General features: G+C 41.1%; 1 protein-coding gene across 1 annotated transcript in view; it reads left to right on the plus strand.

Moving 5' to 3' along the window:
- Positions 1–14,964, plus strand: part of PDE11A (phosphodiesterase 11A) — a 409,487-nt gene that overhangs the window by 361,055 nt on the left and 33,468 nt on the right. The window lies entirely within an intron of this gene.

Raw genomic sequence — 14,964 nt, forward strand, 5'->3', positions numbered from 1 at the left:
CTCATTTTAGGAGACCTTCCCAGGATACGTACATTGCTGAGAGCTCTAGCTGCAGCTTGTCTTTTCTTGGATTTCTGGCTGTTCCCTGGCTGGGTAGGAGGCTGCAGACCTGTGTTCTTCGCCTTCTAGGACATAATCTCCATAGGCCTCCACTCCCTCATCTGTAAACCAGGGATAATAATATTTTATTTACTATCTCCCAAACTGTGTCCCAAAGAACATAAACATCCAGCCATTATCTAAGAGCTATCTGTTCAAAAAAAGCTCAGAGGCCCAAGAAACATGTTTAAACTTAACTCAATTTCTCAAACATATTTGATCATGGAAATCTTTTTTTTTTTTTTTTTTTTTTACAAATTTTCTTTATTAATATCATGTGAGACATGAGGATTCCATGAAACAAGTTCTGCTCTGACCCCATGGTCTGAGCCAGGGGTTTTGTGACATACCTCCCATCTTCAAAATCTACCTGTCTCTGAGATGCATGTGACAAATCCTAACCAGTGAATTTTGAACGAGATGCCCTAATGAATGATTGCTGCTCTGCTACCTGGTGTGTAGGCCTCTCCTTCTGAAAGGAGAAAAGTGCTGCTTTGAATGGTTCACATGCCACTTTTTGAGTACGGATCAGGGCTGGCATCAGTTAACACTAACAGTTTAGTGTACATTGGCTTTTAATTCTACTTCTAAGCATTTGCTTTCATTTGTGAAAACCTGGCGAGTTCTTTACCCCCAACCTAGCTCAATCAGATTGAGCTGCTTTTCTAACTTCAAAGTGGGAAACATGCAGGGAAAGCAAAAGCTCTTTAGCTCCTCACCCTATGTAACCCCATTAAAAATGCAGTATTGTCTTTTAAGGACCTCAAAACCATCAAGTTCAAGCTCATCTACCACTTCATTTTCAGCACTTTTAGGAACTGCTGGTCCCTGTCACAGAACCCTGAAAAAAAGCCAACAAACTTAGAATACTGTCTTGAAGACGGACATGTACTTTTTAATAACTATAACATTACTCATTAAATACATGATACCATAAAATCAGGCAAAGTTTTAAAATAATATATAATTGCTTTAGTTATTCATGGAACAAAATGTTCTTTTATTTAATGGTGAAAGATTGGGCAAACAAAATAGAAAATAATGTATGTTGTAAGGGGATCCTCAACTGTCTTTTCTTCCTATCTGCTCCTTCCATCCTCAATGTCTCTAAATAGGCAGGGTCCTATGGGCAAAGCCCGACAACTTTTGGGTCAGGTATGTCTTACTTTGCGAAATTGGCTTTGACTATACGTGTTGAATTATTTTTTAATGTTATTCAGTTTTGTGTGCCCACTTAGGCAAATAAATGGAATGAATAAATTATTTGTGCAATGACTACATTCTTTTTATTCTGAGTAAAGCTTAGGAGGATGAAGACATGTACTGCAGTGGGAAGCTGATTAAGTTTTGGTACTAGTTCGCAAAGCGATTTTGGAGTGAACTTAAAGTCTACACACTCTTCCTAAGTGATTGGTTAAAGGAAAGGCTGTAAAGGATCCTCATATGGTTTCCCATGTTAATTTAGTTGTTTTATTACTGGTTCACAATCCTTAGGGCTTATCTTATGCTTCTTATTAAATGCTTTGAAATCTTTAAGTTACATAGGAAGTTACTTGAATTTAAATTGAAAATAGCAGTTTCTAGAATTTAGGGAGTAATATTATCCCTTCACATTATACATTATCCTGGTTTTTCACATCTGTTTCACTTTACTACTTATCTGTGGGTTAGATACCTCTGCTATTTTCAGCTGCAGGTAATTAATGTATAGACAGATTGAGTGATGCTCCCACCAAATTAGAGTTGTGTCCTGCTCACCCATGACCTTTGTTTTGGTGTAGTGACCTTTCTGCTGCCCTGCTCCACCTTTGATGGAAATTTCTTGCACCATTTTCTATTATTTAACTAACTGGGGAGAGGCATGTCCTGCTAAAGGGAATATGGAAGGAGCTATTTACAGAAGCTCATATTCATACTTGCTGCTTTATCTTCTAATTAAACAGGGGGTGAAAATCTTGCTCTTTTTGATTCCTTATCATCACTAGTAAAAAAAGATCTCATTTCATTTGTAAGTTTTTTTTACAAGGCTTTGAAACCAACCATTTTAAGAGCTCTCAAACTAAAACGTTGTAGGGTGAGTTTAAGTATCCTCTATGAGTGTCCTATTTTATTTCATCTCATGCAATGTTCTTCCTTCCCTCCACTATTTAACTGTATAATCTCACACAAACTACTGGTGCTTGCAAACTGAAATTGGATCAGTCAGTGGGCAGGAATCACCATTAATGGGAAGACACAACATCTTGAGGAAGTGACAAGCCAGGAAGGTCACTGATGTGACATGCCAGGAAGGTCACTGATATGACACCATTCACTGAGACAACTCAGTGAAAGGCCAGTTTGGGGTTTTGAACATAAAAATGCAATAATAAGGAGGCTGGGAGGATCAAAGGCAAGTGGGAAGTATGCAGGTGGCAGGAATCCCTGGTGTGATTGGTCTGAAATACAGTATAAGAATTCAGCTTCACTTTACCACGTTGGTCTAGGCATAGGATACCAAGGATTACACATGAGACAAAGCATGTCTCCTCTAATAACCAAGGACCCAACCCCAAGGTAGGACAAGGTTGGGTGGGCAAGAACCTCATGTAGAGCACAAGGCAAGCAAGCTCACAGAGAGAGCTCGGATCTTCCTGCAGGTGGAGAAAGTTGGAGAGAGCTGGGGTCTAGAGAGGGTGGGGGTTGACCGAGGGCACCCCACAGCTGGAGGCTCCTGAGTAAGGTAGTGGGGCAGAACAGCGAATTTGGCATCCAAGCTTTTCTTTACTTCATTGACTTTCACTGGGTAGTTCGGTTTTACTTCATGGTTTTAAAAGGGTTGTGCTTGTTAAATATCAAATAAATAAAGCACTTTCTGTTTGTGCTCCTGTTTGCTGAGATTGGCTTATCTCCAAGCAAAGGGTAAAGATTATCACTATTCTCAGGTGCCTGAAGGGCTACTTATTTATGTGCCTAGTTGGCAACCCACACTGGTATATTTCGAATGCCCATTGCATTTAAAATCAGAACTCTTATCTCTGAGATAACTCCGAGTTCCACTCAATTTTTTACTACATTGAGGGAAAACAATGAGGAACTCCCTCTTCCCCAAAATCTATTCATTAGAAAGTTATCTAAGTAATCTTGAGATTGACAGAAAGTCACTGACAGAAAATATATTAAAATATATAGATAAAACAGAAAAAACGATGGGCAGGCCCTCTTTACCATATGTATTGTCAATGAGAGAGGCTGACTGGTTCAATCTCAAGTGGAGAAAGACAGCATGTCATTGTGGCATTGATTTAGCTCTCCCAACATGCCAGGTGGGTAGGACACACGCACAGAACAGTCCCAGATCGATGGATAGTTATCTAATAAGGATGTAGGCCAGGCTTCTATCCAAGTTCTCTGGAACTTGCTCATCTTTTTTAAATCTTCAGACTTTCCCTTAAAGAGAGAGAGGCAGAGGACAGAGAGAGAGAGAGAAAGAAAATGATCGTTAACAGGATGAAGTCGTGATTTATGGGTGACAGCCTTTTATTCAGGAAGCCAAGAGTGCGCAGAGAACCATCGAAGCACATTCCCCAAGAGAAGACTCAAGCCCTGGTTAGTTAGCTGTGTCCTAGCAGGATATCTCAAAGGAATACATTGACATCTGATTCCTGCGCTTTCTGCTGTCTTTGCACCCTGCTGGGGATCCATTAGCCCTGCTGCTCAACATCTTTGGAGTAAAAAAAAAGGAAGAAGGAAGAAAACAAAGACACAATCAAACTTTGAAGTCATTGCCACACCAGCCTTAGGGATAAACAAACTTTCATGTCACAGTATTATTCTGAGCTTTTCCCTGCAATAGCAAGCTAAGTTCTGGCTCCTTATTTTCATTCTCGACTCAACCAAATCTCAGTGTACCTAGAATGTCAGTGGTGCAGAGTCATTATAAATCTTTTGTTTGTTAAGGACTGAGGGATTTAATTTTCATTATAACTATAATCTGATTTTTAACTCGTTCTAAACTGGCTTTTGATTTCGGAGTGGAATTTTTCACAGATAATGCAAAAGGGCGTGACCTGGCCAGCATCTAGCCAGAATAATTTTCACTTTCCATTAAAAGTAGGAAAAACTTGGTAAGAGTAGTGCCTTTTTTTTTTTTTTTTTTTTTTGAGATGGAGTTTTGCTCTTGTTGCCCAGGCTGGAGTGCAATTGCACAATCTCGGCTCACCACAATCTCCGACTCCCAGGTTCAAGCGATTCTCCTATCTCAGCCTCCCGAGTAGTTGGGATAACGGGTGCCCACCCCCACGCCCGGCTAATTTTTTTGTATTTTTAGTAGAGACGGAGTTTCACCATGTTGGCCAGGCTAGTCTTGAACTCCTGACCTCAAGTGATCTGCAGGCCTCGGCCTCCCAAAGTGCTGGGATTATAGGTATGAGCCACCATACCCAGCCTCTGCCTTTAGTTTTAATGGTCATTTTGAAAAATACATTCCACATGATGCAATACTAATATGCTCTCTGGGGAAAATAAGGAGAAAAGTTTAAAATATAGTTAAAATAGTAGAGTGGGAGTTAGAAAAGAGGATGTAAGGTGCTACTCTGGGACACTCTCTGTATACTGATGAAAGTACTTTAAAAGCAATCCAGTGTTCCCTAAGAACAACTTAATCATATATTCAAAAAAAAAAAAAGACACCATCCAAATCAGTTTCCTGTAAGTGTTTCTCTGTGACTTTCAGTATTCCTGTGGATGAAAGGAAGAGAGTTGGGTCTAGTTTCTTACTTGTCCTTACAAAGGGGGATATATATGGAATGGCATCATATATAATTCAAAAAATATAGGAAGAAAGGAGGAGAGAGGAAGGGAAGGGAGGAATGTAGGGAGGGAGAGAGGGAGAGAAAAAGGAAGGAAGGAGGGAAGGAGAAGAGAGGAGAGGAGAGGGGAAGGGAGGGGAGAAGGAAAGACGGAAGCAAGGAAGGAAGGAAGGAAGGAGAACAACTTTCTATATTCTCTATAACTAATCTATCTGGCTCCACTTTTTCCTGGTGATGGGGAGTAGGGTGGTAGCAGTATTCAGGGACTACTATTTAAACTTGACTATTAAAGTATCTCAATGTCTTCTGGTTAAAGTAGGTCTTTGGAGGGAGTAAATTTTGAATTGCTCCCAATCAGAGCTCTTTCTCCTCCACAGCTGACATCTAGGTACCAAAGAACTCACCTATGGTTGTGATGATTTTGTCACCTTTGGGAGAAGGACCCCTGGTGCACATCCTGCCTGCTGGGTCTTTCTGGGTTCACTGAGAGGTGGCTGGTGGTGACTCTGGCTGTGATGCTGTGCCAGCCCTGTGTGACTATGGTGTGGGTGTGATGAGCACATTGTGCTGGCTCTGGCCACCAGCTCTGACTGCTTAAGTCTGTAGTCCTTGTGGCAGCATCTTGTCAAGCCCCCGCCACCACCCCCAGCAGCTTCCTGTCCAGTTCTAGCTGACTGGATCTCTTGACATTTGCTCAGTCCCCCAACAGCACCCATGAACTCCTAACTACTTTCTCCTCACCCTGCTGTCCATACAGCTTCCCAAGTCTTTTCTAATATGCTGCCTGGGTGGTACCAACTTGCTTTAGGAAAATTCCATTATTTTCCTGAATTAGGCTCTGAAATTTGAAATATAAGCCCTCCCCTCACCTTTAGGGTTTGATCCCCCAAGGAATGTGAAGCCAGGACTAGTCACTTCTGATCTCCCTTTCTCTCAGCCCCCTCTTTCTGCCTCTCTCTTTCTCCTCTCTTCTCTCTCACTGCCCCTCTCCCTACTCCCCCTCTTCTCTAACATTTCCATTTACTTTGCTTTGCCTGATGGGAGCTATTCTTATATGGTCTCCTCTGTGTCCTTCTTTCTAGAGCTTTGTAGTAAAACCTGAAGATCTAATTTAGACAGGTTTGGCTCTTAATAGTGAAAAGAGAGTTTTGAAATGTAGAAAGCCCCTTCACCATGCAAGGCTACTTGTAGGGTTATTCTCTTTCAGAGCTGAATGATGGCAGCTTGTTTCTAGCTGGGAACCGCCATTTGCCTTAAGGAGGGAAGCCTACTGAGATAATAAGAGAAGAGCCCCAGGCATCACCATTTAAACAGAATGGAAAGTGTACTGGCTTACTATTCTCAAAATATTGTCCTTGTTATGTAATAATGTACCCAAATCTGATTCCTGATAGATAGTAAAGGCTGTTTATCTCAGAAAATATTGTATGTGTTATTATCCAAATATAAATAGAAGAGAAACATTAATAATCAAAAGTATTGGTTTTATGTAATTTATAGGCACCTCTGCTACTGTCTACCTTCCAAATTTTTTACAAAATGATCTTTTTTATAAAAATCTGATCACAGCATCTTCCTGCCTTAAAGACCTCAAGTTACAATCACCATCTTTAAGGTATCTTACAGAGTCCTTGGCTTAGCATTCAGAAACCCCCTCATTCATTCTGAAGCCCACCCCTATTCCTTGGCCTAATCTCCTGTCACCCTGCCCACTTCCTCACCAGACACCCCTTGCCCCAAGCACAGGACTCACTAGCCCTTTGTTCCATCTTCCCTGGCCTCTGCCCATGCCTCCTTGCTCTCTTACCTGCCTGGAAGACAACAACCCAAGCTGTCACTTCTGTAAAACCTCTACTTCCCCACAACATTGCACGGCACTGTCTCCATCTCTTTATAACCAAACACTCTGTATGTGACTATCTTTCTGTCCCTTCCCCATTAGACTGGTTTCCTGGAGCCACCATATTCCTGGGACCTAGTATAGTGCTAGCACATTAGAGCTGTTCAGCCAATGTTTGTTGAGCAAAGGAATGAAGAAACAGACAAGTGAATGAGGGGATGCAGTATAAGCAGTGGAACGTATGAAGCATATAATGTCATGTAGTTATCACCTAGAAATAGAGTCATGTGTTGCTTAATGGGGATACATTCTGAAAAATGCATCTTTGGCAATTTCATCATGCAAACATCAGAGTGTACTTACACAAACCTATATGGTACAACCTACTACACACCTAGGCTATGTGGAATAGCCTATTGCTCCCAGGCTACAAACCTGTACAACATTTGACTGTACTGAATACTGTAAGCAATTGTATCACAATGGTAAATATTTGTGCATCTAAACATATTTAAACATAGCAAAGGTACAGTAGGAATATAGTATTATAATCTTATGGGGCCATGATTGTTTATGTGGTCCATCATTGACTGAAGTGCCATTATGAGGCACATGACTATATAAAATCTTTCATCAACATGTACACTGTTATATTCCTGCACATAAGCTGGAGTATATGGCCTATATTTTTAGAAAGTGCTTTCATTCTCATCAGAGTTGAATGCTACCATACAGGACCAGTTAATAGCCATGAATTTTTCAGAGCTTTGACTTTTTCATCTAAGAAATACATTAAATTGTCTTTTATCCAGCATTGCCAGAAAATATAGTCCTCTAGTTATTTTAATATTCAAGTTAAGAGATGGAGCTAGCATATAGCATAGGTAGATTTCAACAAATTTATACTGTATATTGCATACATATGATTTCAAGAAGTTATAATACAATAAAATATACTAAATTTATCCTGATTAAAATTTAATCTTTCTATGACTTGGAAAACTTTTAGGATCCTCTAGTGTCTAACAGCAATCAGTACAAACATCAACTAAGAATATGCTCCATTCTTAGCGAGGCATGGTGATGTATACCTGTAGTGCCAGCTACTTGGGAGTCTGAGGTGGGAGGATTGCTTGAGCACAGGAGTTCGACGCTGCAGTGAGCTATGATTGCAGTACTGCACTCCAGCCTGGTGACAGAGCAAAATCCCATCTCTTTAAAACAAAGAAAGAAAAAGAAAAAAAGAATGTGCTGGGTAGGAAGAAGTTCTGAGTAGCAGAGAGGGCTCATTAATAGAAGAGTAGTTAAGTTCCTGTTCCTTCCAACATCATGCATGATAATTGGCAGGTGAAGGCATCTCATACCCTTCGCTATATCTCAAAGTTCTTCCAGAATACCTAATGTTTTTCACCTCTAAAAAGGAGTTTGACCTGATAAACAACAGGCTCTATGCATATTTTTTGGTAAATAAAATGGATTTTAATTTATTTTATGCAACTTTGAAAAAAACCTGTTATTTATATTTTACTATTAATCTATTCTTATTCATATGTATTTTATGAGCTCAAACAGTGCCATGAATCCATATTAAAATGCTGGAATCCAATGGAAAAAATACAATATACCAACTAATAAGGTTTTGAGAACAGATTTACGATAATATCTTAATTCTTGGGGAACGATCCAAGATGGCTGATCGATAACAGCTTGGGAATTGCAGCTCTCAGTCAAAGTGCAGAGAACTAGAGGACACCACACTTTCAGACAAATTCTGGTCGCTCACGGAGCAGAAGATCCCCAGTGGAGGAACCACACGGGTCACCAGCGCGACTCTTGTGGCCAGCACGACTCTTGTGGCCAGTGCAGCGGTTTCACCGGCACCTCGGCACGGCAGCTCACAGAGCAGAGTAAACAGGGCCGGCTCCCCTTCTGACCGAGGCTTGGAGGACCCACACGGGTCCCCAGCATGACTCCTGAGACCGGCACAGCAGCTGTGATGGCACCTTAGTGAGGCAGCTCTCGGCGCAGAATAAACAAGACTGGTTACCCTTCTGACCGAGGTTTGGAGCCCAGGGAAGGCAGAGTCGCCCATTATGGACACAAGAATGAAGCCAGACAGGAGAATCCTGGGCAGAAAAGCACCATCAGTCTTAACGCTGCCATTCTGGCCTTGGGAACTAACAACTTGGACGTCCAATCAAGAAACCATATCTGAAAGCTGGTAATTTCAAAGACGACAGGAGGATAAATTTACAATGACGGGAAGAAACCAGCGTAAAAAGGCTGAGAATACTCAAAATCAGAACGCCTCTCCCTCTAAAGATGATCACAGTTCCACATCAACAATGGAACAAGGCTTGATGGAGAATGAGTGCATCCCAATGACAGAATCACTCTTCAGGGAATGGATAATAAGAAACTTCTGTGACTTAAAAGAACATGTTGTAGCCCAACGTAAAGAAACTAGGAACTTTGAAAAAAGGTTTGACGAAATCCTGTTGAGAATAGACAACTTAGAGAGGAATATAAGTGAATTAATGGAACTGAAGAATACAATACAGGAACTCTGAGAAGTATGCACAGGTTTAAACACTCGAATTGTTCAAGCAGAAGAAAGGATAACAGAGGTCCAAGTCCAACTTAATGAAAGAAAACAAGAAGACAAGATTAGAGATAAAAGGATAAAAAGGAATAAGCAAAGTCTCCAAGAAATGTGGGACTATGTGAAAAGACCAAACTTACGTTTGTTAGGTGTACCTGAATGCGACGGAGAGAATGAATCCAAGCTGGAAAATACCCTTCAGGATATTATTCAGGAAAATTTTCCTGAACTAGCAAAGCAGGTCAATATTCAACCCCAGGTAATACAGAGAACACCACAAAGATATTCCTCAAGAAGAGCAACCCCAAGGCACATAATCGTTAGATTCACCAGGGTTGAAACAAAGGCGAAAATACTAAGGGGAGCCAGAGAGAAAGGTCAGGTTACCCACAGAGGCAAGCCTATCAGACTTACAGCAGATCTCTCAGCAGAAACTCTACAAGCCAGAAGAGAGTGGGGGCCAATATTCAACATCCTCAAAGAACAGAATCTTCAGCCCAGAATTTCATATCCAGCCAAACTAAGCTTCACAACTGAAGGAAAAATAAAATCTTTTATGAACAAGCAAGTACTCAGAGATTTTATTACCACCAGGCCTGCTTTACAAGAGCTTCTGAAAGAGGTATTACACACAGAAAGAAACAACCAGTATTAGCCTTTCTAAAAATACACCAAAAAGTAAAGAGCACCAACATAAAGAAGAATTTTCATCAACGAATGGATCAAACAGCCAGTTAACATCAAATGGCAGTAACCCTAAATTTAAATCGACTAAATCCCCCAATCAAAAGACCCAGCCAAAACCCAACGGCATGTTACATCCAGACCTGTTTCACATGCAAGGATACACAAAGACTCAAAACAAAGGGATGGAGAAAGATTTACCAACCAAATGGAGAGCAAAAATAAATAAATAAATAAATAAATAAAAAGCAGGAGTTGCAATTCTTGTAGCGGGTAAAATATATTTTAAAGCAACAAAGTTATAGTGGTAAAAGGATCAATACAACAACAAGAACTAACGATCCTAACACCCAGATACATAGAGACTTAGATTCAATGAGACAGAAAATTAATAAGGATATCAAGGACTCGAACTCAGATCCGGAACAAGTAAACTTAATAAATATTTATAGAGCTCTCCACTTCAAATACACAAAATATACATTCTTGTCAATACCACATCACACCTACTCATAGGTTTAAATGAAACATTGATTGGCCATTATTAATACCCATTTTTTTTTCAGAATAAAGCAATATTTCCATTCACCCTTCCTCTCTCTCTTCCTCTTTCTTTCTCTCCTTTACTCATTTTTTTTCTTTCCTTCTCTCAAAAAAAGAAATCAACTTGTAAACCTCTAGATCCAGGTCGGCAATGTCTGTCTCATTGCTTGAATTCCTTCCTTCCCTTCCCTCCCTCCCTCCCTCCATCCCTCCTTCCCCCCTTCCTCCCTTCCTTTCTTCCTTCATCCCTTCCTTCCTCCCTCCCTTCCTCCTTCCCTCCCTTCCTGCCTTCCTCCCTTCCTCCTTCCCTCCCCCCCAAGAAAAAAAGATCTTAATTCTTACCTTAAATTCTCCTTATCCAGCTGACCAACATACATAACTCTTCTTTAAAGCATTCCTTTGGAATCATGAAGCTAATGTCTCTTAATCCCAAGTCCTTACAAGGCTTAGAATGTTCTCATCCCTTAAATAACTTTCTAGTTATTTAGAGAGCATATTTTAAAACCTTATTTGTCTTTTCTTCATGACCCTCTCTTCTTTGGCTCACTTCAGAAGAAGCAGGAAAAAAGGAAGGCGGGAGGAAAGGAGGGAGGAAGGAAAGGATAAATATATGTGAATGTTAAAAACTCTGCTGTTGAGGTATCAAAAGGAAATGAGAACAGTAAAGAAAATATACATCACCTTAGAGAATACCTAAATTGTCATGAGCAGACTGTTGGAAGAATTAAGAACCTTACATTCTCTTATTCCTGATACCCCTTCATACTACTGTCCACATGCAAACACATTTTTACCAAGGTGCACGAGTGTATTCTGCTTTGGTCACTTAATATAAAGTTCTTATGTTTCTATGTTTCTATATAATTTTTACATTGCTGTTTTTTTTTTTCTTTCTTTATGAGACAGAGTCTTACTCTATTACCCAGGCTGGAGCGCAGCGGTATAATCTCGGCGCACTGCAACTGCTGCCTTCAGGGCACAAGCAATCCTCCCATCTCAGCCTACTGAGTAGCTGGGACCACAGACGCACACCACCACACCTGTCTAATTTTTTGTGTTTTTGTAGAGATGACGTTTCACCATATTGCCCAGGCTGATCTCCAACTCCTGAGCTCAAGTGATATGCCTTCCTTGGCCTCCCAAAGTGCTGGGATTACAGGTGTGAGCCACCACGCCAGGCTTTCGTATTATCCTTTGAAATGACAGCCTACTATTCAAATCAATTGACTTGTAATTTATTCAATTATCCCGTGGTTTTTTTTTTTTTTCCTAATAGAGATAATTCTGAAATGAGGGCCTTGGTACCTCATTTTATTGACTATTTAATACTATTAAGTATGATTAGAAGTAATAAAGTTGCATTTCTTTTTTTAAAAGAAATCTATACACTCTGAAAGAAACAGAGCATAAGTAGAGATATGATATCCTCAAATATTGGAAGCTAAGAAGGAAGTAATCTCCTAAAATTTCTGCACAAGGGGAGAGCAACAGGAAGCCAGCCGATTTGCCTTTCAGAAGGAATGCCTGAGAGGCTCAGGACCTAGAAACAGCCAAGAGTGGATATGTTTGTTTCCTAGGGCTGCTGTAACAAAGTACAGCAAACTGGACGGCTTTAAATCACAGAAATGTGTTTGCTCACAGTTCTAAAAGCTAGAATCCAGGTGTCAGCAGGGGTGGTTGCTTGTGAAGCCTCTCAGGGAGAATCCATTCCATGCCTCCCTCCTCGTTGCTGGTGGCTGCCAACAGTTCTTGACATTCTCTGCCTGACTTCATGTAACATTCTCTTGTGTCTGTGTTTTCACATGACTTTCTTATAAAGACACCAACCATTGAATTTAGGGCCTATCCTGATCTCCTCTTACCTTGATAACTAACAACTGCAAAGACCCTATTTCCAAACATGGTCACATTCACAGGTACTGGGGTTAGAACTTCAACATAGCTTTTGGGAGGACACAAGTCCATTCACAACAGCGAAGTGGAGAAATCAGCCTGGAAACAAGAGGAAAAGAAAGGTTGGAAGTTGGTGAATGGGATCTCAGGAATCTCCCACAACCCAGACAGCCAGGTCACCAGCCTCTATAGCCACTGCCAAGTCTGGAGACTAGAGAGTTCTTCTCTCAGAGTACTCATGGAGAGAATTCGTGGCTGAAATCAAAAGTCTGTGGAATTATTTGCTGGACTCTCAGATGCCCTATCACTCTGCGCCTGGAATGCCAACAGCCAGAAACCGCCAGAAGCGGTAAGGTGGGATTCTTCTCTAGGGAAACAGAACAGCCTCAGAGAAAAGATCTGTGTGGACTTGCACTTCAGATTCTCTCAATGAACTGATTGCCTGCAGGATGCCCTTAAAAGCGAGCCCACCAGTTGACAGTCACAGCTCTCCCACTTGCCTGCCCTGGTCTGCTTTATACTCTGCCTTGAATAGGTCTTTCGTTTTTCAGTGACTTGCATTTAAATATATGAAAACAGATAAGGGCCACAGAATGTTTGAGCAAAGCTGCCAATATGAAAGAATGGCAAACCAAAAAGCATGAAAGAAAAGGGAATTCAGAGCATACGGTAAAGGCAGGAAACAAAAGACAACTTCAAAAAAATCTCTAATGTCATCAAAAAGCTAATAAATATATTATAAAATAAGACCAAAATGCCTAGGGTAGTTTTTCTTCTCTATTATTTTCTAGTTGTGCCATCATGATTTTTCTCCTTCATTTGGACCCCCTGTATTAGTAGGGTCTCCTGACTGCCTCCCTACCAGTTGCCTCCAAGCAGACCCCAGTCTCATGCATACAATCCCATCCTCCAGGCTCCATGTCACCCCCAGAGCTATGCTCCCAAAGCACAGCTGATCATATGGCTCACCTGTTTAAAGTCCTTCAGGCCCTCCCTCCCCACCACTACAGGAAAAAGTCTCAATTGGCACAATTGCCTTTCCATCCCACCTTCTCTGTTTCCCTCCTTTGTACCCTCTACTCTTGCCATAAGTGGTCACCTGCCATTTCCCTAATTGCTACCTCACTAATATTCCACACTCTGTGCCTGTGCTTACCCAGCCATCTACAGGCCTACCTTCCCCTCCTCTCCCCATGCAGCTCCTAGTCTTACTTGAGGACTCTGCTCAGATGACAGGTTCTTAGGAAACTTCTGGTGGCCCCCAAGAGGTAGATATTCTAGCCTCTGGGACCCTCTGTGGGTTCCTTTATTAGAACATCTTAATTATTTGCATTCACTGTCTCTGTCACTCAGCCAGAATGCCCAGCACAGCTGAATCTACCAACCTCCTCCCTCATCCAAGTGGCAGCAGCAGTGTGTGAGTTGTTACCAGCAGCTGGGAGACCCCCCGGGGCCTCCTCAGCAACATAGCCAGTGCAAGAGAGTGACAGGAACAGGAAAGATCAGGTTATCACATTGTTACTAGTAAGCGCTTGCATTTCCTCAGCATTTTGTGCTTTTGGGATGCCCTGAAATAACCTATCACTCTTGAATTGCCTTGTGTGAGTGTTAACATCCCTGCCTTTATTTCACGGATGAGAAACTAGGGAGGTTATACTTGCTGCTCACAATCGCCCCAGTGAATTAGAGGAGTTTCAGCATCTGAACCAACACCTCCTACAAAGAGAGGGATGAGCTACAGAACCATAAAATCACAAAGAAGGACAAATTATTCTCCAAATCTTTGACTTAATATATCATCAAATTTAGGTTTTAGTGCTACAGGTGATCTGAATGGCTGAAGAATCTAAAAAAGAAAGGAAAAATAGAGAAACAGAGACATACAGAAAGGAGCCAGAGGGAGAGAGAAAAATAAAACCTAAGATAGCCTAAGAGGAAGCAGTAAGGGCTGAGTGTTTTTATAAGTGTCTTCTTTCAAACCTGCCCTGTACACTCATAAACCGAGGGCTCACCATCCTCAGCTTTCTTTTTATGGTGATCACCACTGGCTGGTAGGTTTGAATGAAAGCAACTTCACTCTACTACTTTTGTAAGGTTTTGGGCCTTACAAAATGCCTTTCTTCTTGGAGCAAATGGGATTGATGGTAGACAATATCAACCTTTCCAAGAGTCTGAACCAAGGGAGGTAAAGTATGTGGAAAAGCTTTGGGAAGAGTAAGCCCCATTATAGTTAAAGCCCTCCAGCATGTGAGTCACTGTTATCATTAATATAATCTGTAAACTTCAGTATCTCTGCTGTGAATTTGGATAATAATAGCCAAGCTTCTTGTCTCACAAAAATGTAGTGAGTCCATAACAACATATTTTGGGCACTTACTATGTGCTCAAGACTGACTTTCCAAGCATTATCTAATTTAATTCTCTTCACAATACCAAGTTAGATGCTATAAGAATCCTTTTCTTCAGATGTGAAAACTGAAGCTATAGAGCTTCTGCAGCTTACCTAAGAATAT

The sequence above is a fragment of the Callithrix jacchus genome, chromosome 6 (assembly GCF_049354715.1).
Source record: "Callithrix jacchus isolate 240 chromosome 6, calJac240_pri, whole genome shotgun sequence".
Taxonomy (NCBI): Eukaryota; Metazoa; Chordata; class Mammalia; order Primates; family Cebidae; genus Callithrix; species Callithrix jacchus.